At 41.1% G+C, this 27282-nt stretch overlaps 1 protein-coding gene across 13 annotated transcripts in view; it reads right to left on the bottom strand.

Annotated features, from left to right (window-relative positions):
* NRXN3 (neurexin 3) overlaps nucleotides 1–27282 on the bottom strand; it is a 978580-nt gene that overhangs the window by 684528 nt on the left and 266770 nt on the right. The gene's annotated exons all lie outside the window — the stretch shown is intronic.

The following is a 27282-nucleotide window of genomic DNA, read 5'->3' as shown; positions in this document are numbered from 1 at the left end:
TCCTGCATACAGTACAAATACCCCAATTACTTCCATCCGTGGGAGATAAACTTCTCCCAAAAGGCAGTGGGGAGCAGAAGGGAGACCATGCAAGAATCTGACATGATGACAGAAGGAGAGCGCAGAACCAGGAGCATGTATAGGAATGACAGCAATGGGCACTCCATGATGTCTATAGATCAGATAAGCAAGCAGAAGAGAACGCTTACTGAAGGACAGGGAGAACAATTAACTCTATCACAGACCCACTCTGCTGTAAAAGCTTTTGTATCTAAAATACCATGTGTGGCTGGCATCACGCTGTTGTATTTGCATAAATACCATACAAAATACATAACAAAGTTTAACCTCCGTGTCCATCTCTGCTAACCGCAGCAGGGAACTCTGTACTACCACTGTCATTTCTCTATTATTCTTATAAGCCCACTTTACTACTAGAAGAGAGATGTAAAATACTTAAACAAGTTGCTGCAAACTGTTGGTGATTGCCCTGTGGCTTCTAAGGAGCTACAAGAAAAAAAAATATATATATATACAAAGGACTTATAATTTCTCTTACCAATATATCTTAAAACACAGTAGGCACAAACCTGCAATGGATATACCTGCGTAACACACAAAAGCCTCTACATACTGAGTGCCTGGGCTCTTACACAACCTGGGCTAAGGACCTGAACTTTGAGCTCTGCACAGTGCTGCAGGAATGGAAAGTAGCCAAGGGCAGAGGCCCAAACAGCCAGAGACTCCTGAACAAGCCTGGATCAGGTGAAAGTCCTGCTCTTCTCTTTCTCCCAGGCACAGAACTAAACTGCTGCAAAAGAGCACTTGTCTCTGCCCCACGCCATTCTCCCAGAGGTAGGGGCTAGAGAAAGCACAGAGCTGTAGTATTTCTAAAGAGCACTTCCTTCTCAACAGCCTTCTGTGCTTCCTGAACCCAAAACTGGCACAAACAACAAGAAAAGCATTTCTGCAAATAGCATAATTTAAATTGAATTTCTGTTCTGTAACACTATTGAAAACTGATTTCTTCAAAGGAGTCATTATTTTAAAATTCTTTGTGTCTACTACATACGGCATCATGCGCACACAGATTTGATTTCGTCTGCTTTCAAACTGCTAGCAGAACAGGTTGTCAGCAATTTACTATGAAAAGAGAAAGGAAAGGAGATACACACTGCTAATTCTACAAATATCTGCTCTGGTGTATGGACAGGCTTTAAAACATGCAGACATAATGTTTGGACACACGCTTGCAATACTCAATCTGCAGGCCCAGGGGCACTTCACGACCAAACAGTTAATGCTTCTTCACTGATATTCTCTAGGCTGCAAACCCACCAGCAGACTGAGCATAAGTAGATCAGAGAAGAATTTTTGCAGAATCAGACAGAAGTTCATAACCCCAGTAGCAACTCGCAGAAATAAAGTCTGGAACACCACGCTAGCTCGCAGTCAGAGAAATAAATCTGCAGTAAATATTAAAAGGCAAATAATAGGGAGGATGGGGAACAAGGTCTGAAGTAGATGCCCACAGGATGAAAAACAAATGAAATCACAATTCAACACAGCTGTAGCACGTGAAGAATGTCCAGCTTTTGTGAAGCATTAAAGGAGAATTTCCTCCGTGCAGCCAGTTCAGCATCATATCTCCCTGTTCCGAAGGCAAAATGCCCTACATCAGAGTGAAATGGGAATCCAAGTGTTAATTCCCATTTGGAGTCACAGCACAGCACTGTAGTTCCTCCCAGCAGAGGACAGTATTGACCTGCAATAGCTTATTTTGCTCTAGTTCCCAGTAAAGCACTCTGCCCTTGCACAGACTCCAAATACATCAAGCCTGTTAATATCTGCAACAGGAATAAAATATATTTCCAATCTGTGGACCTGCAGTAGTTTCATTCTGTGGATTAACCATGTCAAATACTCCGGCTAGACAGACCGTACACCTCCTTCCAGTAACTCAGCAGGCCTCTTGACAGACAAATGGATGCAACAGAGCCAGACAGCAGAGAGAAGCCACAGCTACAACTGAGATGTACTCCATGCACATATCCTCCTGGACTGCCCAAGACTTCTGCACATACTTTATGTGTGTGACAAGTCCGGTGCTTTCCACAGACACTAGCTCTGAGCACTGCATGCAGTCCTGTCTCTGCATCTCAAGGAAATGCTGGAGTTGAGGGTACAGAGGAAAATAAATAGAGCAATAAAGAGCATGGAGCAGCTGCTTTATGAGGACAAACTGAAAAGGCCAGGGCTGTCCTATTTAGAAAAGAATGAGAAAATTGAGAAAAGAGTAACATCAAAACTTACAGGAGACGGTGGAGAAGCTGAATGTAGAACTGCCCTGCCAAATCCAGCAGTAACAGAACTAGAGGCACTCATTGAAACTTGTAAGTTTATGTAAATAAATTTAAAACACAGTTTTAGATGTACTTATTTACACAGTAGTGACTTTTGGAACTTGCTACTGCAGGAATTTGCGGAGGCAGAGAAGAGAGCATCAGCAGGTTCAAAAAAAGAACCGAAGACAAACGGACAGCAGGTCCACAAATTCATATTAAAGGAAAAAGGAAGGGATGGACCATCTGATAATCCTAATCAAATGACAGGGGATGTTGCAGGAGTGTAAGACAAATACAATGCTGAAAATAACCACGCTCATATGCTCTCCCTTAATAACACTTCTACTGTCACTGCTGGAGGCAGAACACCGGGAAAATGGACTGATGGTTCTGTCCTACAAGGGCTTTTCACATATTCTTCAGGAATCTGTGTTTAGTAGGCTGTGTGTAGTCCACCCCTTAACTCACTGAAAGGACAGCCTGGGAAAGAGGATAATTGGAAATAGGTTCCTGTGGACAGAATCCTTCTTACCTATGGGATTTTCTGACTGTTGCCTTTCCGGTGCAACTCTGCAGTGTTGGTTTCACCCTGCTACGGAGCTGCTTTGGTGAGCAAGAGAAGGCCATGTCTGAATGAACCATGTGTGACTTTAACCATCCCATCACGGGAAAACTGTTCTTATACAACAGTGCTATTGACTCTCCTCTAAAATCTATCATGGGAGAGGCTGAACCCAGCCCCTCCCCGTGCAAGGAGGAAAAACATAACACAAAGCCTACATATGAGAGCTGCTAGTTGGAATACACTCACACACACATGCAGCTTCCAGCTCTCTCCCCTTTTCATGTATTTGATATTTGAGTAACAGCTCCCATCTCCTTTGGGGAAAGGCAGAGGGTCCAGCCCTGGGTTTATCTGGGGCTTGCTGCAGAATGCCATGCATTTCATTAGTTATACCAGGACCACCACTGAAAATCCTCGATGTAGACAAATTTCAAAGGATCTAGAGAAAACTACACAAAATTACTTGTAACCCATAAAGTCACTAGTTTGGAAAAAAGACCAAACAAGCAAAAGACGACTTACGGAAGAAATGTGAAAGGCTGTTGAACAGATACAAGTGTTCTGAATTCATTCTTTTCAAAGATCCACCCAGATCTGAATGTCTGTCATTGAAGCATTTGCTGTCTACTTCATTTTCTTTATATAAAAACAAAACAAAAGAAACTCATAACCCAAACCTATAACCTAGCCTGAGAACTTTTAGAAACACCTGTGCATAAGGAGAAAGTCCTAACCTAGTCACATGGCTGGCTTTAGGTATCACTGACAGCCACATTCGGACATCCAGATCTTGATGTATCATCAGGTACACAAGAACTTTCAGCACTGTAAACAAAAGACTAAGAATAATCCTTGAGTGTATTTGCCAGGTGAATCCTGACCAGGAATAGAGAGACACCAGTATATCTGGCTTGGGCAATGAAATGCTAAGGCAGCTTCAAATATCTGCAGTTTTATTGTTAAACCAAAGGTTCAAGAATGAGAAAAGGGAATGTAATTAAAGGACTGGAATGCATGTCCCATAGCAAAGAATATTCAAATTCAGTACATGTAATAGGCAGAGGTTAAAGGGTGATCTGATCACAATCTACAAGTACCTATGCAGAAAATGGAATTTGGCAATAGAGGGCTCTTCAATCCATGTGACAAAGGAATAATAAGATCTGGGGGCTAGAAATTGAGGTTCGAGAAATTCACGTTTTAAAATATTATGACTTATTTTTACATGTGGGTAATTTGCTATTGAAATAAATTACTACAGGTTATGGCATGTTCTCAGCTACCGGCAAACTTTAAATTAAAATAGGATCTTGTTTTTTCTAAAAGACATAGTGAGATGGGAATTAATTATATAGCAAATCAGTCTAGATTATCATAATGTCTCTTTCTGGCCTCATAACCTAAGAATCTTTGTATTTTAATGAAATCAACAGATGCTTCACTGCCGTTTTCCAGGACAGTTGAAACACTTGCTTGCAGAATGTTAAAAGAGGCTGGTAAAGGAGAAGAGGCTTGTGTTGATTCTGGTCTGACTTGCCACCAGTGCTTTCACTGAGTCTTTGTTACATGTTTGTGACTCCAGCTTGCAACCTATAATTAAAAGCGAAGGCAAGTAAAAAGTCTAAGGAATGAAATTCAATTCTGTAGTTCTAAAAATATGACCTCCAAGAGGTAGTTTGTTACAGTCACCTGCTGCAAGCCAGGGAGGACAGATGTTCACTGAGGAAGCTGTCAGCCAGCACTATAGCCTATCATCTCCAGAACGCTTCCTGCCTCGTAGTTTCATTTTACCTGAAGTCTCTGACCTAACCTGCAGCTCTTCAGGGTATTCCGAAATACTGACTGAAACCTGCAGCTCTTTAACTGCAGCTCAGGCCATGACTGACTCCGAGGGCTGTCCCTTGCTAGGACACAGCCTCCCAGTGCCATTCTGGGATGTGTCTGCCAAGGCAACTTAGAGGTAAGCACAGCAATGAGCGCAGTGCCCATTAATTTGTCCATATTTATCAGATGGCTTTCTAAACAAAGCCGATCATGTCTGCTTAAATAGAGAGCAGCCTGATTTTGTGCCATGTATCTGTATTAGAGAGGGTCAAGATGCCTATGAGTCCATGAGTCCTGGTGCAGACACACATCCTCTTTATAATTCTCCCTGGAAGTGAGGTTTAAAAAAAAAAAAAAAAAGAATAAGAACTGGCAAAAGCTATGTACAGGAAGTTTGAAAAGTAATCTTTATTATTCCAATCTCAAAAATCACCTTCTATTCTCAGAATGGAACTAGCTTTTTTTTTTTTTTTTCCTTTTCCATCAGGACTGGTTCTGAGTATGGTTTAACAGAAGAACAATGGGATGGTTCAATCTATCTTTGCTTTATGCATTGGCCTAATATAAAAGGATGGTCAGGGATTGTAAGTACAGATACACAGTCTCTGATAATCAGCAGCAGGAGAATTCCATGATAACCAGACATTTGGCAGGATAAAGAGTAAAAGATATACAGTAAATTAGGTTTCCTTTAAATGTGCTGAGAAAGAGGAGTTTGTTTTAAGCTGAACTAAAACAAATTGGCAATCTGGTTTTGAGGTTTCTTAAAAATGGCAACTTCACAATCCTGAAGCATTCAAGGAACTTCTCCATCTAAACTTATGATAAGAAGCTTCACTCATGGGTTAATGAGAGCTCTAATCAGATGGCTTTTCACAATGATGAAAAGTGTCTCTCTGCAATCAAGTGAAGATGCAGATAGAGAGTGAGCAACAAAAGTGAGGAAAAATGATGTGCTAGGCTTGGCCAGTAGCCAACATTCATTTCCTCGTGCAGTTGGTGCTAGTAGGCAGGAAGCGGGTTTTGATGCAGGCTGGACACAGGCAGGCAAAAAAGGGGGATGGCCACTGATGACCTTTTTGTCATGATAGTTTGTCATCCTCTACCTCACTAGGCCAACAACCTGAAGGCTACTTCAATTCAGCTAACTACGAAGACCACCTGGGAAGGTCAGCCACGTTGTTTCCCTACTGCATCCTGTGTGTCATCGCTTGCTTTTCTTCTGTCATGAGTTGCTCCCCTTCGTCAACTGCCTGCGTCACTTCTCAGAATGGTAACAGGGACGTTCAGCCTTTCTAAGACTTCCTTAAAGGCACCTGCACCGCAAACGTTCTTGCAGTTTCATAAATTACAGCCTATCAGCAGGTTCACCAGAACTACCTGTTTCCAGCCCACTTCAACTGGCAAATAAAAGCCAACGCACCAGCTAATAAAGGTTTACTTTGTACTTGGGACAGACTGTGTGCGTGACGCTCCAAGGCTTCAGTGATGGGTAACTAAAGCTGCTGCACTTACTTTAAGTATATTTATTATCTAAATGCATTGTGCATACCTGGTCTAAACATATTTGATGGTTCAGTGGGATAACAACTGTATTCAGGTATTTATAGATAGTCATCACCATTTACCACAATGAAAGGAGTTCATTTGCCTGGCAAAAAAAACAACGCATTGAACATTGAGAATAAATAACTGAAACCAAACAAAAGAGATTCTGACATAATTTGTGCTATGTCGGCTAAAGTAATGCAATCCTGCAACTCATCTGGAAATGCTTAACAAAGAACATGCATTTACCTAGCTAAAAATAAGAATACGGTGAGCAGAACACTTAAACAATAAGGAAGGAATATTTCAAGGTTTCCTGATTTTTTTTCTTCAACATTATAAATCCATTCTAGGTTCTGAATAATTTTAAGTAGAAAATTGCAAAAAAGGAAGAGAGAATATCTTGAGTTTCAAAAGAACTCTAGGAAGATACAGGGAAGCACTCCCTTTGGGAAGATACAAGATGTATATAAAAAAAAAAAAAAAAAAAAAAGCTAAAAAAGTCAGGGGGAAATTCCTTCCACTGATCTAATGACAACACAGTAAAAATCATTCAGAAAGGTTTACACTGAAAAATAACAATTAACAGTTACTGAGAAAAGAGGAACCAGTACTTCACTGTGGTCTCCACTATCCTTGAAGTGAAAAAATAAGCCTCTGCATCTCATAAGACTCCAGGACGTTTGAGTCTCTTCCCAGTTATAGCAGAGTGAACACTAACCCAAATCATTCACATGATATCCCAGGGAAAGCTTAAACATTAGGGGAGTCCATCTTGCTGCCTTAACTTTCACCTTGGAATACATCAAGGTGAAGACCAAATATAACTAGATATGCCTTTCTGGAATAAAATCTAACATATTTTGCCTTACAGCTAAGTGACACAGAGAGAGATTCTAAACCAGTAATAAAAGGAAGAGAACAGGGAAAAGGGGAAAAAATAAAAACAGGGGGAAAAAAAAGCTACTCTGCAGTTATTTACTGACATTCTAATATCTGTCTTGAGCTGTACAATGATTTTGCATATACTGAGCCTGCCGCTTCTTGAGTTAACTACAAATATTGCTAAGAGAATAAAACTTCAAATACTCTACAGCCTTACTTATTCTTGGTATTGCACTGCAGCATCTGAGCTACAGAAGAGCACTGTGTTGTGAAATGACCTACTTCTTGGATTCCTTCCTTTGAATAGGTAGCAACAAGGACAGGATTTATTTTATCACATGGGTAGATTTCTGCATCCTCCATACTGGGATATCCTGTCTGCTAAATCATTTGGTCTATTCTTGAAGAAAAACTTCATCTCAAAGGGAGTAACAGACACTACAATTGCATCTTTGGACACAGATAATGGGAACATAAGAAATTATGTATATGCATTTGGGAAAAAAAAAAAAAGACAGAACAGAGGGAGAAGCCTATGAAGTTGAATAGAAATGCTGCTGAAAGGTTCTGTATTAGTCCCAGAGACTAAAGTTTCCTCAGCTACTGAAAAGGGACAGCCTAGGCAGCAGCAAGATTAAGAAGAATTGGTTGTGGCACAGAATATGATGTGCAGAGGAACGCTCTTTTGCAGTTGAAGTGTCAGGTATTGTTCCTTCCTTGGTGGAGAAACTTCCAAGTTCTGGAATGAGTGAAAAAAATAATATATCGTTTCTGGATTTCTGAAAATTTCACCCTTCCACAGACTTCCTAGGGAACGGTGAGAAATCCAGTTAAACCCAGTTGTTTTCAAAATTATATTCCTCATAGCATGGTGGCTTACAGGGTCATAGAATTGGTTTTGCAAAAATGCTCACTATGCAAAAGCTCTAAGTGAAAACAACAAGAGACTTTGTCTTGACTGCTAAATGCTAACTGAAACCCTGAAAAATTTGACTAAGATTTCTCAGTCTGTTCCTCAAGAGTAGCTGTCAATATTTAGTTGTACAAGTAACTGACGTTTGACAGTAGTAGAATCAACCTTTGTATCATGGCAAAGTATTTAAGGCATTTCACTGTGGACTCAGATGCATAAATCATAACTTCCCTCCTGCTTCGTATTCTGTTCAAACCTCCATTTGGCCTAGTAAAGAATCAAAGCTGCAGGACATGGAAGCCCAGAAAACCAGCTATGACACTCCTTGCTTCTGCCACAGGGCACAGACACCACAGACACAGGTGTACCTCCCGTTGGCCTGAAGAGCAAGTTCTACCTTGGACATGTATCTGGATATAGAAAGGGAATTGAGGAGGTACATCAATGTTTTACCAATAGTTGGGAATATACAATAATGAGGAGATAGTTTCTACACCAAGCCTATACAGTGCAAAGGGAAAATAAGGAGAGCAGAAAGAAACGCACAATAGCTACCCACAGAAAATCATTCATTAGGTGGACTGAATGAAGCATCCTGGAATGTATGAAGAGTACAAGCCTGGGAAATGTGAGAGGAGACAGTGCTGTGCTCTGCTGAAGACTGTGCCCAGTTCAGAAAATTGTACCTCAAGAAAAGAGTGGACATATTAGACATAGTCCCAAGGAGAGCAATAACAATAACCAGAAATCTAGGAAATAAAAAAGATTGAAAGCATTGTTGTTTTTTTTTTTTAACATAAAGAAAAATGAAAAGAGACTTTATAACACTGTTCCTTTCCTCTTTGTAGCAGCCTTTTAATATTAGAACGGTCTGTTTGTTGTATCCATGCTGAAAAGGACAAAAAATAATGGACAAAAATTACAGCAAGAGTTGGGAAAAGCTTTTTAAATTTAAGAACAGTGAAGCTCTGGAGGCGACTGCCTGAGAAGCAACCATCACTGAAGACCTTTAATTACAGGTTAAACAAATTGCTGTCAAAGCTCACATGGATGTCATTGATTTTGTCTTGGGACAGCAGAAGTGGAAAGGACTAAATAACCTCTCAAGGTCCCTTCCAGTCTTATTCTCTATGATTCTGTATTTTAGGGAACAAGAAAGGGCAAATTATGTAGTTAAAGACTATAATGGTGTTCAATGCACAGAAAGGATTAACCTTTTATTAACAAAATTCTGATATCTCACAGAACTGAAGGGCTCAAGTTTACAAGCGAACTACATGTACCTAGCTAATAAAGGTTTGACTGTCTTTTTTTTTTTTTTTTTTTAAGGGTTGAAACAAAACAGAACATCACAGAAAGTTATTTACAAGCATGCACTAGCTGATGTCAATTACATTCAGTCCTGTATTGAGCTTATAGAGATATTTGCTAGTTATACAATGCCCCGCTCTTTCCAGATTCATCCTGAAAACTCAGATTTGTCTAGCTAGCACAAGCTAAATCTGTCTAGCTTGGTTCAGTGACGAGTGTGTGAGGAAATGATTACTGTCAAGTACCTTAAGGATTTCATCTCAAAGGCAGAGAGGAAATATTTTAGGATGGCCCCATTGATCATTTAAGGCTTGAACCTTATTACACAAGACACTGAAAACTGCATCAGACAATGACTTAACAAATAAACACTCTACTTACTGATTTTATTATATTTCAAATCCACCTAAGGTTCTGCAAATACAAAATACCTGTCTCAGGAAAATAGATCCATTTAGTATAGCTGGATGAATGTTTCCATTGGGATGGCTTTCTAACAGAATTGCATTTTCCTAATGGAGAATTAGCAGTGAAATGTCTCACTTCAAGTTGTTGCAACCCAAAATGGCACATTTACTTTTGTCAAACTTAACAGAAAAGTTTTTATATGAACTTATAAAACTTTATTTTTCAGGCACTGCATTTACTTTTAACAGTGGTCCCAATTTTTTGTTTGCTTGTTTTATTTTTTAACCTCTGTCTGTACTCCCCAGGGAAGCACTTTCACATGACACAATAGCAGTGTTCCACCTGACATCACAAGAGATGCATGACTGCTTTTGCCACAAAGCAGCTTAACCAAAGATTCAGACCCCTGTGGTAGAACAAAACATGGATCCTGCAGTACAGATGCTATGTGGAACTTCTCTGGATAAGACAGTGAAGCTCTTCTTGAACCAACTGGCAAGTATTTGGGGTCATCTCAATTAATATGAAATACTTGATTCTCAGAGTATCAGAATATTATATATTAATTCAATACTGAAAACTGGGGGGATTTACATTAAAAAACAGTAACAACGAAAATAAATGTAGGCTAGAAGAACTCCCTTTGGGACAGAAACTCTGCATTTCATTTCAGTGATAAAGCATGCTGGAACTGAGAACACTGATGTTTAAAGTCTTTGAAAATACTGAATTGATATTGTTTGCTCATAGGCATGCAGTATTTCCCTGCTACCTATCTTCCCTAGCCTATATGCCTTGAGCCTGCTTTGCAAGAACATCCCTGGCAGGTATATTGAGAACAATCCAGTCTGCACATGCCAATCAAGCATTATTCTCACTGCCCGGGCTTCCAATGTGTTGGGCATTAGTGCCAACCACAGTGGCATTTTCTATGTTTTTGTCATTTGTCCAGCAACAAACAAATTGAAAACATTTGCTATTACATATGGGTGAGCACATGCTTAAAAGTGAGCACAGCTCAAATAATGATGTAATTAGGACAACAGATGAACTATTTGGTGGATTTAGTATTGTGTAGACTTAGTCCACAAACTTAAAATGGTGTGTCACTATCTGTAGCAGAGTGGTGGCACTGTCCATAGCAGGGTGATAACAGCTGGGGATTCTGCATCCCAACATTCATCTCCCTCTATTGGCCTAATCGCAAAGGGCACAGGAGCATTGGCATCTCCTCCTATCTGCAAAAGCAACCCAAGATAGAGGCATGCGTGCAGCCAGACTCTCCTCCTGCGGTGGAACAAAGATCCTTTGTGTCCAGTGCAGAGGCACCATCAGTGAGATGGCATTACCCTGTGGCCAACACTGTCAGCCAGGTTACCAGCACAGTGCGCTACACAGGTTTAGATGGACTGAGGAGGAGGTCCTGCTTCCATTCATCTAAACCAAAACACTGTGGGGTTTCCACCTCTTTTCTTCCTTTTTACTTGTTGTCCTGTGCAAAAACCTACCAGCACTGGCACTTCAAGATCACTTCTGCAAAAATTCCAGGGCATGGAACAAAGTTAAAACCCTCTATAGGTAAGGGTCCCTGAACTTTCATCTGCACTGGACTTAAGTTGTGTGAAAACAATGAGGGAATGAGATAAATATTTGCTTCTCATGGAACAGCACTAAAACAGTGCAAGTGAAGAGCCCAGCGGCCCTGCAGAGCATGCTTGGGCTGTCAGTGAAACTTCACCTTCCTGACTTGCTTTCACCTGGAAGATGTACATGTATGTATGGAGCACGAGTCCAGCTGCTGCCAGGGGACAACACAGGAAGGAAAAGCAGTCAGCTCTGCCAGCATGCTGCTGGTGCAATGAGGGAGCAGTAGGGAAAGCACACAAAGGAGAAAAAAACAGAAGCAAAGAAGGGTGACTTGTTCCAGCAGAAGCACTGAAATGGGAGACAGATTAGGGCCTAAGCACCGCGTTCAGCACTGAATTATGCTTCCTGCTCAAAGCAGGTGGGGCGCTAAAATCAGGAGCTGAGAGAGCTCTTTGGTGAGGAGAGGGGTCAGGACTGGAGTCAGCACAGAGCTGCAGACAAAAAGGCAGCTGATGAGCTGGTTCCAGACACCCAGCACACTGGGCCTGATGCTGCAAAATGCAGAGAGCTCTCAATACCTTTTGGCCTCTGGAGCCCCAACAGTACATTTTGTTTTTTTTTCCTTTCTTAAAAGAAAAAAATAAAAAGATGCATCTCCCCACACAGAGCTGGAAATGATGGATCTCTCCATGGTAAAAAAGCTTTACATTAGAAATCCCACAATATAAACATGAAGTGAGAATAAACTTTTCCCTCAGTGTGTTTACTTTTCCTACAATGCCATTTTAAACGTGTCCAGGCACAAGGTTGCCATCTCCTCTGCATGGAGCTTGTTTTTACATCTAAGGCAGACTGCTCTCACATCTAAAAAAGCTTATTTGATCTAAGCCTGATGTACAATGTTATCTTATATTTTCTGTTTTGCTCACTACTATCCTGGTGCATAATTTCTTAAGCAGATCTGTAGCGCTTACATTGTTCTAACACTAAGAGGCAGGAAACACAAGCTGCCTTACTCATTTGTTTGGCCAGAATTCTCCATTTAATTTTTTTCCCTAATTTCTGGTCAACTGGACTGCCCACCCAGTTCTGACATTCAAGCCCCAACAACCTTTCCATACACTCACTGGGCACTGAGACACTACTGCAGCAGCAGCAAGCAGCCTCGAACCACGGTGAACTTCCCTCTCTGGGGATAACTTCTTGGGAGGATGAGGTAGGAAGTGGGCTCTGTTTTGTTACCTGATGACAAGAAGGTGTATGTATTCACTTACAGATCTGAACAGTGCATTTCTGCGTTTGTACCCAATTGAGGGCATATTTTGGGGTTTATACACATTTGGAAACAGTAACAGCCATCCTTTTATCCTAAAAGTGGTTCAGAAAGCAGAACACCTTTTTTATTAATCTCTCTCCAAGAAGGATGGAGTTACCACTTTCTAGAGAATAGACTGGCTGAGGTGAGATTACAACAGAATCCTTGTGACTGCAAATTCAGCCTTCCCATATAGCTACCCCCCTTCCTCACTCAGCAGCACATTTACAAGCAAGATTTCAGTTCAGAAGATGAAACTAACTTTGCTGTGCTTGGTATCGGACAGTGTGACAAAAGGGACTTAGCTGGAGCGAAGCATGCTCCTTCACACATTTCTTTTCCTGTTTTCCAGGAAAAACAGGAAAACAGGAAAATTTCTTTTCCTGTTTTCCACAGTCAAAGCTGAAAGGAAAACAGATGAGGGAGGAAGCAAAGAGGCAGCAGGACCTTCGAAGCAGAGCATTTCTAACATGAACTATCCTGTGGAGGCCATGTTCTTGCCTGGAGTCCTTTCCCAAGCCCAAATAACCCAACACCAGCTCTGATAGTTCTATTATAAAGCAGACAAACAAGCAAAACAAAATACAGTGCTCAGAATAAAGAAGCAGGTGCTGAAAAGCACATTGCTAGAGAATGGATGTTGAGCCCACAATGGGACCCAGCATCACAGTTTTGCTGTTCCCAGGCAGGAATTGTTCTGCCTGCCTTATGTCCTTCATATGTAAGGCACTCAAAAGGAGTGGATTAGAGAAGATGACCAGCGCATGCTGAAAGTGCTGTTGTTTTCTATATTGCACTACCCTCTTTTCCTCTTCTTCCTTTCCCTAGAGCACTGTACTTTTAAGAGCTGCATTTTTCAGCTACCCCATGCTTCTCTATTTTTTATTTGGAACAATGTAAACAATAATTAAAACAGAGAAATTATTTCCCTAACTCCCCAGTCGCTCTGTCAATAGGGTCTGCATGGTTTTTATAATATAACCCCTTTACCCTTGAAAATACACATATCTCACACTGTCCTAGCATCTGCAAGCATAACTCCTTTCTCTGCAAACCCATTCTTCTGCATGTGGGCAAACTGATAGCTATTACTAACAGTAGGAACTATTTCCCAAGCACTTCCAAAAGCAAAGGTGGATTACAGAGATCTGTCCAAAATCCTGTTGGTCCCTGCAAAGCCACAGAAAGGCCAAAAGTTCTCACCTGCTATTTCTACACTGTGATACCAACAAGTTATGTCCCACTTATGCTAACATATATCTTAAAAGCAGGGCAAAAGAATCCTAGAATAGCCCAGGTTGGAGGCCTGAAAGATCCACCGAGTTTTCATGGGAAAAGTGAGCCTATATGAGATTACCTAGCCTTCTGAACGAACGGAAGGATTTGGATCATCAGCTTCTTGCAACATTTCTCCTTGCTTGTGCAGAAGTATATCCCAAAGGTTAAACACTTAAATTAGCTTGAAGCAAGAAAAGAAATAAAGCTGTTCCTGTTAATTGCGCCTGGTGAATTTGGCATATATATTCATCTAAGAGAGAAGATGTATATTCACTGCCTTCTAAAAACAAGCTTCATTTTCCCGGTGTGAACATACAATGGTTGTAGCATTATTTCTATAGCACTGCTATTACACAATTTTTATTATTTTTACTATCATTACACATCAAAAGCACTGGAGTTGTCAGTGAAAAGAGGAGGTAGCAAGCAGCATTTGAAGGTATTTCTTTAGATACAGAGAGGCATGATGGCCAAGCTGCGCCACTTCTCAAAAGCTTGGGACTGTAGTTTCATCCCCATGTAGGTTCATCCCCATGGACACCTTGCAAGAAATAAGGACAGCAAGAGCAACTATGCACACAGGAATATTTAGATCTAACCCTTGCTTTTGACTGAATGGATGAAGTTGTTTTCATCAAGCTTTCCCAAGGCCAGAAAGAGCGAGACCAAAGCAGCACACTGGGGAAAGGGCTGCAGCCCCAAGCTTCAATCCTAGCATGGCTAGCCAACAGAGTGACTTCCAGATGCTGGAAGACAGTCTTGACACCTAAGGTAGCCTGCAAAAGCACAAGAAGATGCCTAAAGCACAAGAAGATACCTAAAATGCAGTTTGCTCATCACTTTGACGTATACATAATCATACAGACCCAGACACGTTCTCATTTCAGTACAGCCCAACACTCGATTACAGATTTAGGATCAAAGACTGTAAGTAGCTCTCGCACAAAGAAAACCGTATCTAAGCCTTGTAAATAGTGACTATGAAAAGAGCGCATGTGTCTTGCTGCATAACCAATCGAACATGAAATGCCTTTGTAAAGCAGTTGCTAAGAAGGCTAATGTGATTCCTCTGTGTTTAAGTATAAAAATATCAAGAAATCACAGAGAAAAGATACTGACTGTATATAGTATTAGTGCAACCATTTAATAATACTGTGGTCAGTTACCTTGTCCAAGCTTTTAAAGAGATGTTTAAAAGTTTCAAAGAGCAAAGAGAATTGCTACAGTGGTTTCAAGTCTTTGAATCTTATATTACATTAGGTACACTAATGAATTCCAACTATTTCACCAAAAGGCAGGTTCCAAGTTGGTCCAAACACGCTCCAGGAATCTGCATGGGGAGAAGATTTCTGACAGAAGATGTCACCTTTAATTTAGGAGACAAAAGCATAATGAAGCGTAATCATATACAGTGGCTAGTCAAATTACAACTATTCAGTCTGGAAGTAAAGTGGAATGTTTCACAGTGAGCTAATTAACCAGTGAATTCTTTAAATCATGACAGGACGCATGAATAGCTTAAAATCAAAAAAGGTTATATCTTGATACAGAAGTCCATCAAAATCCCATCAACACAATGATTTATTTTAAAGGTTCAGCTATCAAATTTATGAAGTATTCAACGTTTTTGCTCTGACAGATATAAATACATGAAGAATCTAAGTGCTTGCATCACAAGAGGATGACAAAGTATTTTGCAATCTACAAGAACAAAAGAGGATGTTGATCAGCTACCAGGAATAAACATGCTTTCTTCCTAATTCCACAGACCTGGGTCACTTGCTCCAAAGAAGTCTTAAAAGAGCTGAATGAGGAGATTTCTGATCCACTAAGGTTTATTTTTAATCTTGGAATAACAGAAAGCTAATAGATGAACAAAGGAATGTTATGTTGTGTTCATGTTTTAAAAAGCCAAATAGAGCAAGATGTATAACTGTAGACGGGTTTAGCCTACAGGAAACATCAACCCTGAAGGAAGTAAAACAAAAGCTTCAATCCAATGCGCTTAATAAAAGTATTAAAGGATAAGAATACAATAGTGTCATTAGACCTTCCTCTGTGTAAAACGACTTTCTGTCAAACAAACCTGTTATCATTTAAATGACAATGGCAATGTCATAGATGAAACGTTTTTAAAGACATTTGATGGAATATCACAAGACAGTCCTGCTTAAATTAACACTATACAAGAGCTAACCAGGACATGATAGTAGATAAGATGGTCTTCCACTGACAGTCTTGAAAAGTAGTTGTCAAGAGGGCATCATTACTGAAAAGAGGTATTTCTCATGCACCATACAGATCTATATTCGGAGCACAAATAGTCAACATTTTATCAATTACTTAGACGTAAATATAAAAAGCAATATAAGAAGCTGAAGCTAATACTTGAAGGGAAGACTAAGTCTGACAGAGTGCTAAATACATGAAAACACAGAGCATTCACAAACTCATCCATACAGCAGGGCAATCCCGGCCCTTCCAATCCAAACAAATTTTAAAACAGCTGAATAAGAAAGCATAGGAGCTTATTATACCAGCCCTGAGTACAGAAGCAGGAAAGAAGCTATGAGGGAGCTGCACTCTGCAAAGCAATGACTTTGAAAACAATTGAGGAAACATCAGAGGAGAAAGTGTGAGCTTCCACTAAGCACTATGACCAAAGGGCTCCACTCGGTCTCAGGATGTAGGACAAGAATAAGCAATAGAAGGAATGGGATGTTACTTCTTCATGTGACATTGCTAAGATAAGCACTAGAACACGAGGTATAACCCTAACATCTACATTTTCTTAAAAAAAGGACTCTAAAAAATTGCAAAGGATAGATCAAGTGGCTTCTACTTGATTTGAGAACTAGAATAAACTCCCTGAAGTAAGAGACAAGTAAATCCACCTGTTCGGTTCTTCAAAAGGCTTTTTTGTTTTGTTTTTCAAGAGATAAACTTTTCAAAGTTTATCTAAAGACGTGATTTAACCATTGCGAGTAAGGGAAAAAAAAAACAAACACAATTTCTGAAACATTTTTGTTCCAAAAGAAAATTTCATCACAGGAACCAACATTTGGGAGCAACATTTTGTCAGAAATTCCAAGTGCATATAAAGCCCAGAGTCTTTTAAAAGTAGGGGGCAATTCGACTTCACAGCAACTTATGTAAGAAAGCAACAGATTCTGTCTTTTAATGCCTTCGCATCAAGGCCGGTTAAACACAACTCTCAGAAAAAAGCCCCAAACTATTAGATTTAATGCAGGAGAAGCAGCAAAAATTAAGACTTGATATTTCTTGCTTACAAACAGTAACACTCTGCGTAAGGTGGGGAAAATTATATATTGACTGAAGGTTGAGCTAGCTGAGCACAGTGGTTCTTTCAAAGCCTCTGACTTTCTGAAACCCTTACATGCCACAGATCACTTGAGCAACAACAGGACAGATAACTGCAGATTTACTTAGCATAGTAGGTATTTGTTTACTGCTGAGAAACAGACCCGGAGTTACAGCTCCTGGTTTCTATTCCTGATCCTGCCACTTGTCTGTTGGACAATTTTTCAGTTTATCTCATGATCTCTCAGTTGAGGAATTCAGTAGTTAATTAACTAAATAGCAGCAATATATCTTTTTCCAAAGAAACGATCTGTGCTTTTCCTTTTTTTATTATTGTTTTTTAATTATTAAGTCTCTACTACCCAAAATGCACAGAAACCCAGGTGTGAGGACAAGCCTTACTTGTCCTTAAAACATCTTTAGCAGCCCCAAATGGTGCATAGAAAAAGACAAGCACAGTGCCACAGAGAGTAGTTCTTTGTAGAAACATTTTTGAGTTAATACAGCAGAGGGAACAATGGGTCTCCTGGCAGGAGAAGATGGACAAGGTGACCTAGTAGGTGTTTACTATTTCTAATATCTATGATTCTCTGGAGTTTGTCCCAGTAGGGTAGTCTCTTTTCCTCCCTTTTTTACACAGCACCAGTCCACCTCTTCGAGGCAGTAAAAAACGCTCCTTGGTTTTTAAGTTTCCCTTAAAGGACAACCCCACGTAGATTCAGCACTCAGAAAAATGGCCCAGTTGGGCAGTAATAAACCTTCTTAGCAGTTACTTCCACAGTTAGAGCCACAGGAAAAGCAATACACATAATCACAAAATTCGTGCTGGCTGGAGAGATTCCCAAGCCCAAGTTAAAACCTGGGAGCCAGCTGTCTGCTGCGACCACAGCCCATGCTGATTTGGAGACCTTTCCTTACTGTAAGTGGGTCTCCCTCCAAGCCTTTACACAATTCCTCATCCCATACAGGGAAAGATCGCTTGGTACAGAAGGGCAGCCACATTTGCAACACAGCTCAGAGGCAGTTTTATATCTCCACTTGTTCATACCCTCATTTGGGATCAATTGCTTTGGGGATCTTAGCAATTCCTAATGGCCAGAGGAGCCTGAACAACCTTACCTTCCATGTCTTCGCTGTAACTCAATCTAGCCCTTCTCAATTGCTCATCTCAGTTAAATCAACTTCCTCAAATGAAGACTGTTTCATTTCCCCAACCCTGTATGTCCTAATACCAAATTCTCTCTCTGCTTCTCTGATAACCCTGCATTCAGGTGCCTTCCTCAGCTGTGTGCAAGCCTGTACAAGGAACACTGCTGTGGTGTATCATGGCCTCTGATGGGTGAGTATGCTGCAGTTAGTGCAAGGCAAAGCAAATGCAGTACCTGCTTGAAAATACTACAGGGATCTTAGAAATGGAGAAGTGGCGTAGCTGCACCAGCAAGTATTTACACATAAACAACCTCCATATTGAATACAACCAGCACCCTATATCTGAAAATTGCCTCCTCAATCACTCAGGCAAATCCAACAGAACAGGTGTGTAGTGATACTCCCCTAAAACTGTTTCACATACTCCATCAATTTGAGCCTAAGAGGTTTATATGCAGGAGGCAGTATATTCATATTTTACAAAATATCCAGGATTCCCCACTCCCCTCCTTTTTTTCCCCCCATGATAACACCCCACAGCAAGGATTCACGTGACTTCATTGCATATCCTGTTTGGTTTTGTTTGTTCTGAAGCTCACCCTGCCCTTTTCATTTGATGCCTCTGTTTGATTTGAAAAGACATTGAACTGTTCCCTTTGATTCCTCTCCCATGCCATGCATGACTTTCTGTCCCGCTAGCCTACCCTTTCTCAGTGCAGTCTGTTGTGAAGAGCTGTACACGGTCTGTTCAGTCATTCCGTGTACAGAAGTCCCTCCTGACCTTTGGTGATCCTTGTTGCCCTTCTCTTCAGTTTTACAGTGTATTTTTGAGATTAGAAGCACAAAATGACAGTGTCCAGCAGAAAGGTTTTATTTAATTACAATTATATTTTCTATGATGTTGTTCTCTATTCCCTTCCTAATACTTCACAATGCTTTTTGACCAATATTAACCACTGAGCAAATATATATATATATATATATTATTTATTTTTTTTTTTAACTAAAACATCAGAATCAGCCCGAAGTCCAACATCACATATGGAAAGTTGTGATTACTTTCTCTCCCTTACACTATCCACCTCATTTTGTGTTTACATATATTTAATTTCACCTACCACATTTGTCCAGTTATCCAGCGTAGCTATGCCAATCTCTGCAGTTCTACAGACAATCCTCACCCAAATACCATCATACTCTTAGCAAAATCTGTGCTTTCTCCACCCACATTCCTATTTATTCTTCCACTAACGAACCTTCAGACCTCAGCATGGGTCCCAGAGTTCTCCCCAGTGAGACCTTTCCATGGGAGAACTGTTCAGCCCTACATTCTGTTTCTTACCCTCCAAACAATCTTCCTCTGTGCAAGGACCTTCTTTGTTTTGCCCACTGCTTTTTTTTTTTTTTTTTTTTTTTTTTTTTTAAACTTATTGAAGACCCTTTTGGCAAAAACAGCTCACCAAAACACTTTTGAAAGGTAGAACAGAATATTCCAAGTTTGAAGAGATTCACAAGGACCGTTAAGTCCAACTTCTGACTCCACACAGGACTACCTAAAAAATATACCATAGGTGTAAGAGGGTTTTCCAAACACTTCTTCAACTCTGGCAGCCTTGATGCCATGACTACTACCATGGGGGAACTATCCAGTGTCCAAAGGGTACATCCATCTCTAACTTGTAGGGTACATCTTCCCAAACTCTCCAGTCCACACACTTACTGATGGCTTCAGTAAATCCAAAGAATTCCCTGATTGCCTCAGTTAAAATACAAAGCTGCAACTAGTCCTAAATTCTTGGCAATGTTACCAAAGATAATATGCTGCACTTCTTACCAAAAGGTGTCCTCATACAAACCAAGTCTTTCCATAAGCTCTAGTTGCAAAAACATGACCAAAAAGATGACTCTGAGGCAAAGGGAACACCAACACTTATTCGCCCTCCTCTGCAGGTGCACTGGCAAATCCAACATCTGGAAGGAATGGGGAAACAGAACTGGAACTGCATTTGAAAAAGAAAGCATAGAAACCAGCTGCAGTTTCCACAGACCCAAAATTCCTAAGAAGGGAGAGAAGTGATTTAGAAAATACATTCAATGTCAAAGCTGTCATCTGAATTATTAACGTGCAACGTATAGACTTTATGTGAAGCTCACAGTTGAGATGAAAGTTATTAACCTAATAACTTACATGCATAATTAATTTTTCTTGTGATATATGATTTGTGAAGTTCTAACAAAATGTGTCACAGAGGTGGTAAACAGGGAAACTAGCCTGAAGCCAGAAGAGCTAAGCATATGATAATTAAGAGAACATACTAGAAATACATACTTAGGGAAACAGTGCTACATTTCTACGTTATCCCTGATCACCTGGTAAGGAAGAATAGGAAGCATGCTCAGGCAAGGCAAGAGAAGCAGGTGCACCAAGCTTGACTAGAAGAGAAAGAAGGCATTTAGTGTTCTTGTCCACTCAGAAGAAGGCAACTTCAGAATAAATCAGCCCAGGAATACAAACTGAGAAAACAGAGGAAAGTGCTAAACTGACAGCTTGCCTGGTTAGCTGTACAAAGCAGCAGAGGAAGAACCCATTCTGCAGTAGGAGAACAACTTTTCAAGCTTCGCTTTACAACCAATTTCAATATTCCAGTTTTTTTACCATTACCTGGACAGAATAAATTAACTGCATACAGCTTCTACCTAAGAAAGCTGGAAAGACACAGCACTCTTGTCCTTTAGGAGCAACAAGTCACAAAGATCGTGTCTCAACTAACTCTGCAAAAGCTTTCGCCTGTGCTACAGGTGATTTTCTTCACAGTTCTTTACACCTTCAGAGATGGGTGATATGACTGTCCTTCCTTTGGAGGCTACAAGCACATCCCGATGTCTAGAAGTGTCACAGTATCAAATTTCTCAGGACTTGTGACACTTCTAAGCCAGTAGGTAACAACATGAGAGAAACCCATTGTTCCCCTGTTTTGCTGCCCTCATCCTCTATGTAAGAATCTTCCTGGAAGTAGGGCAGCCCAATTTGGGGAAAAGGTTTTCCTTTCAGAGCCTGGTCAGGATTGTTCCAGTGGTTTGCCCAATCCTGCTCATAAGCATGAAAACTTGTGCCCTGCCCTTGTAGCATTTCACAGCAATATTTTAGTCACCCCAAGCATTCTGAATTCCACTCCTGCATCTTCTCTCTGACACAAGTTCAGAAATCAGCAGCGCACTTATCTTCACATCTGTTCAGGGCTTGAAATCCACTGGAGCACTTCACAACCAAAAACAAAATGAAAACGAATACTGGCAGGCAGCTGAGAAGCAGATCAGAATGGGGCGGACCTGATCAGCCTTCTAAAATCACTGGCTTCATTCCCTGTTGCTGCTACCGCCTGATGATGGCAAGTGCATGAAAAGCAGATTGTCTGCCTACCTCCTGCCCCAATCAAGGGAACATCTTGCCTCTGGCTGGCATCTCACTGCATTCAGCTGTAGAAAAACAGGGAAATCTCAAGGACAACCAATCCAGCCAGGATGTTCTGCCAAGGCTGCTGTTCTTAGCCGAGGAAATGGTCCTCTCCATTTTCCTCAGCTAGAAAGAGGGAGAGAATATTCCCCCCCCCCCCCCAACATCATCCTAAAGCCCGCAGGTGCCAGCAATCCAAATAAACGTAGAGCAATTAACAGAATTAACACAGCTTTAAATAGCTTGGCTCACCAGATGCAGACTCCTAGCAGGGTTCTATAAAATGTAAAGTTATTACAGATAAAACCATTAATCATCTGTTCAGAGACTTGTTCTAGATGCAAAACCCATTCCACTTAAAATGGCTAATAACCAGAAAGGCACAGATTTAACGGGAATGATTACGCCATTTCTAAACAGCATTTTTCATCTCTGCCACCTTTCCCAAACCTCTGTCTTCCTTCTCCTTGCTAACACTGCTACAGTAAGAAACCACCTCTGCTGGTATCATCACAGCTACCTCTCTTTACCAGGGTGGTAAACCTGGACACAACCTCTCAGTTACCTCCAGCCTGGCCAGAGGAGCTGTGTGACTAGCACACCATGCACCACTGCTTTCCTGGATGCAGTTATTGTTCAGTTGTGTGTCATCAACCCCGTGCAGCTCACAGATAATTATTGCTCTCCTTCCAGTGCTCAGTACTCAACTGCTAAGATCTGTGCTTATGAATCAGAAGCATGAGTTTTCTCTCTCATGCTGATGTGAAGTCACCAGTAGCCATGGTATGCTATACAGCAATCCTACTGACATCCTCCTAAGACCTAATAAAACGAACGCATTCCTCTTTTTGTGGTACATCTATATCTTGCTAGCTACAAGGAGCAGGGGTAGGGGAGCTGACCGTAACTTATCTCTGAGCGCTGAACTTACCATTTCTAGCACCTCCACTTACGGAACTTATGGCTCAAAGAGTACAAAAACTTGTGGCAAGCAATTCAGAGCTTAAATTGCATCTTTCCATAGATCTGCATTATGCTCACTGTTTTTTTTAGGGACCTGGATACATCCAGTGTTCATTCTGAGCTAAATCAATTCTGCTGGTACAGCTCGAAGGAGGAAGGAAGAACAATGCCAAACTACAGACATTCAGTGAAACAGACAACATCAATAGTAGAGCAGAGCCAGACAGCAGCAGTGACAAAGAATTAGAACAGAAAGAAAATCAGAGACAATACAAAATCTGGTTGTATCAGAAAGAGCTCGCTGCCTTTCCCATGCAGTTCATGTAACAAATGCTGCCCAATTACTGCTGCCTACATCCTCCTGTCCTACTCACACTTGACAGCTAGCTGGCTCCCTGCTACAAAGGGAGTGGTGGACCTGGGAGGAGCCCAGCTCACCCACTCAGCATGCAAACCTCAGCAGCCTTGCTTGCCTGCCTTACTGGCAGCTGCAGCAGATTGGCTTTTCAAGGTGGGCAGCAGCAGCTCAGTTTTTCCCTACTGCACGCAATACACACACACACGTACACAGACTTCAAAGCAATAGCACAGCCTTCAGCATCAGGCAAGATTTGTTTAGCGGCTGCTGTTCCCAAAAACATAACACTTGTCAATTGAGAAATAAACTAGTATAGCCAAAAAAGCCCACACACTAATTAAAGCTCTAAAAATCAAAACCCAGCTCTTGCATACCACAATTGAATGATCACAACCTACCTGAAAGCACAGCTAGACCATAATATTCACTGCTGGCCACCTCTGTATTTGAAGATTGCAATAAAATGAAGACTCCAACAGAACTAAAAATAATTACCAAGAAGGCTGAGGACTGGCTAAGAGTTCCAAAAGCATACTGACATGGGGTTAAGTTACAAGTTTTAGCCTTAAACCCAGTGGTACCTGGTCCTGCTGCTGCAGGCAGCAGGTATTTTCAAAAGCAACATAACAAGTTCCACGAAAAGGAAGTGTGTGTGGGGATACAATTAGAAAAGGAGCAGAGTCCTTTTAGCTCTTGAGCTTGGAGCAGCCACTCAAATACAGAAAAGTGTTTCTCCTATCACTATTACAGCTCTGTCAAGAGTCAGAGGCCTTATCACAGCACTAGAGGATGTACCGAGCTGTGTATGCTCCATGTCATTAACTCTCTGCCTGCTGAGTTTTCAAACCCTAAGTGCCAAAAGAGTAAGTGCATTCACTTTTCGCCTTCCTTGGTGATGAACATCACAGTCACTCCTAGGCTGACACTGCCTGTTATATACATTTAATTAAACAATTCTGCAACTGAAATTTTCAGCTGAGTTTGGTTTACAAATACTAGTTTATGGTAGATCCTGCCTCTCCAAGCTCCCTGTCTGTATTCCTGTCTGACAGTATAAGACTCATCCTTAGCAATTTCTTTAATGCAGCATAAAGGATGACAAATAAAAGAGTGTCTCCTACTGTTTTTTCTGACTTGTCTCACCAGAGCCAAGAGTCCTTTAAGCTCAATGAACTACCAAGCCAAGCAGGGCAGGAGCAGCTCATTTTACTTTCATCCTGTGCTGAGAAATCAGGCTTTGGACAGCTGAAGTTAAGATCACAGCTGATAAGCACCACCATCAGCAAGGACGGAACCACATTTGGCTGATTTCCATAAGAAAAAGGCAGCCAGAAATCTTTTTCCACAGTAACCTTCATGACTATCACCACTGCTCTGCTGACCACTTTGGACTCAGCCATGTTTGTCCATCAAACAATTGTACCCTGTCTTAGTTGGCTAACTCCTGAATAGAAATGGATTAGCCCACATAGATTTATAAGGATTGTTGTTTTCACATCTCCATTCTGGGTTTCCAATTACCTTTATTATGTGCCCAAAGCACAGGCTATATTGCTCCGATCCTCATTACATTTTCTATATTTGCCCATACAGATACAGTTCTATACCTGGAAACACTCGTTTTCTGCAGAACAGCACACGGCGCATCCCCTGCAGGTACAGAAGCTCAGTAGGAGTTAAGTTCTTACGCAGGAAAGAAAAGCCTGCTCCTGATGGCCCTGCTGCAAAGCCAGCCCAGATGGCCCTAGCACCAGGACTGGGGATCACGTATGGATGGCTCAGTCAGGACCCTGTAACTGGCTGGGTACCCAGCCCAGCGCTGACACCAACCCTAGAGCCACCTGTAGAGAGTTAGACCTGGTTAGAGCACACAGTGTTCTAGCTCCGTAGATTAGCTTATGAGCTCTGTGGTAGGACATTCAAACTACTGTAAAAAGATGCATCTTATGCCTTCTGCGCAGAAAGTTCCAACATCTGTTGGCTTATCCATGCTTTCTTTAAAATATATGCTCAATCTACATATGTACTTCATTAATCAGAACGTTTACAGAAGAAGTTAGTGGCCAAAAAGTAAGGTAACTTCAGGAACTCAATGCCACTGAACTGCTGACATATTCTTTAAATTAATCCCCCAACATAATGTATGCACTGGGACCGACCTAGAATGCCAGGAAGCTGCTGTCTACCTGCTGATAAGAGTTCCAGAGAGTAAGACATTATAATAAATGTGACCTTTAATAAAACCTGTATTTGTTTAATGTGGACAGAACCATCCTAAAACAAAACAGCTTGTATTTCTAGGCTCGCTGTCACTAGATTCTGTAGTCTCTGCTATGAATTTCATTAAAGAAAAAATTCAGGAGCCAAGTGATTTTTTTCAGTACATGTGATAAAATATCTCCTCTATCTCCTGCACCAAATTCAGTCAAAACTTCAGCTCCTTTCTTTACATCTCCCACATCTTACTAAGCACAAAACGATTCTGTCACTTCATTTTTGTACTCAAATTCCTTCACTAAGGACTGATTTCATGAGGCAATTTCAATTGCTGTCCTGCTTAACAGTCCAGAGACAATCACTGAACCTTCATCTACCTTCTCTTTGTTTACACTGTTGTTCTAGTACCAGCACCATCTTTGCTGCTCTGAACTGCCTGCCATTAGGGGAGGAACTGTCTCTGTAGGTCTTGCTGAGTCAGATTTTCTGTATCCCATCTCATTTACAACAAAATAAATACCAGCCTTGTCTTTACTTAATTGTTTCTCTTCCCTTCATTGCCCCTGATTTCTTCACTCGGAGGTGCTGCTTGGTATAAATGATATGAAGCACTCAAACAAGAGCGCACTTGTGGCTGAGTAAATACTTTCCATGGACATATGGGCAAGTCTTGAGCACACTATTCTTCCACTTCATATGTGGTCTGAAAGATCTGATGAAAGTGTAGGCAAAAAAGTTGTCAGAAATAAACACACAGTTTGATAGTATCAGGTGAAGCATAAGACCTCACTAGGGGTTTGAGAGCCACCAGCACAGGGAGCCCCAGTAACTGCATGGAGGGTTGCAAGGGACACATAGATGCTCAGGTTAGTGGTCCAGTCAAGGCTGAGCTCAGGGACATTCCTGCTTCAACTTACCCATGTTTTCTTGTTCCCAGCAGATTATATCTATATATATGTATATATCTCACACCTACAAGGTCGTACGTTGAACAATACAGTGCTGCAATACTTAGAAGCTAGGGCCACTGTGACCTGAGGATCATCATCTGGGTAGGCTGTTCACTTCATGAACTGGCACTAAATCACACAAAGAGCCATGTCCTTGACTCCCTGCCAATCTTCTGAGTCCTCCCCTTACAAACAGATTGAACAGTAAATGAGGATAGCTTGTCGTTTTGCAACAAACCCTCATCCAATATCATTATTTCAGCAAAACACTTGCTGCAGATGCAAATAAGCCAAGCTGACAAAAGTTCTCTCCTGTGTCATGCATGATGCAAGGCAATAATGCTGGTAAAAGCCTTCCTTCTGTAACGCAGGCAAGAGCTAAGCTATGCAAAGAAAAGAACCCTTGAATACTTCCCCGGCTAAAGCAAATCTGCAGCACTGGCAGCACACTCATACACCTGACAAGACTAGTTCCTGTGGGCTGGGCCATTAATCCTTACTAAAAACGTGTCATGAGAATGTGAAATATTAACCTCTGGAAAGCACATACTTGAATGAAGAGTCTCCCCAAATCCAGCAGAAGTCTTAACTGGGTCCGTAACTGCAAGGAGATCATTTCCATTTCTGGTCAGACACAGAAGAAGTCTCCTAATATGCGCTATGCTTGTGATGCATTTCCTTCAGAACAAAGCATTAGGCCTTGCTCAGGTTCAAAAAAATAGCTGCGAAGTCCACTGTTTGGACTGATCCTGATCAGAACTGATCTCTTTTCAACAGTCCCCAGCCTCACCACCTGTTGCTCTGATCACTTTGGAGTAGAATCTGCTCTGGATTTCTCCATTTCCTCACCTGAGCTGACCCTTAAGAGAAAGTGAAGGGACATTTCATTCC

Source organism: Aythya fuligula, chromosome 5 (genome assembly GCF_009819795.1).
Source record: "Aythya fuligula isolate bAytFul2 chromosome 5, bAytFul2.pri, whole genome shotgun sequence".
Lineage (NCBI taxonomy): Eukaryota > Metazoa > Chordata > Aves > Anseriformes > Anatidae > Aythya > Aythya fuligula.
This window is presented reverse-complemented; position numbering and strand designations above follow the sequence as displayed.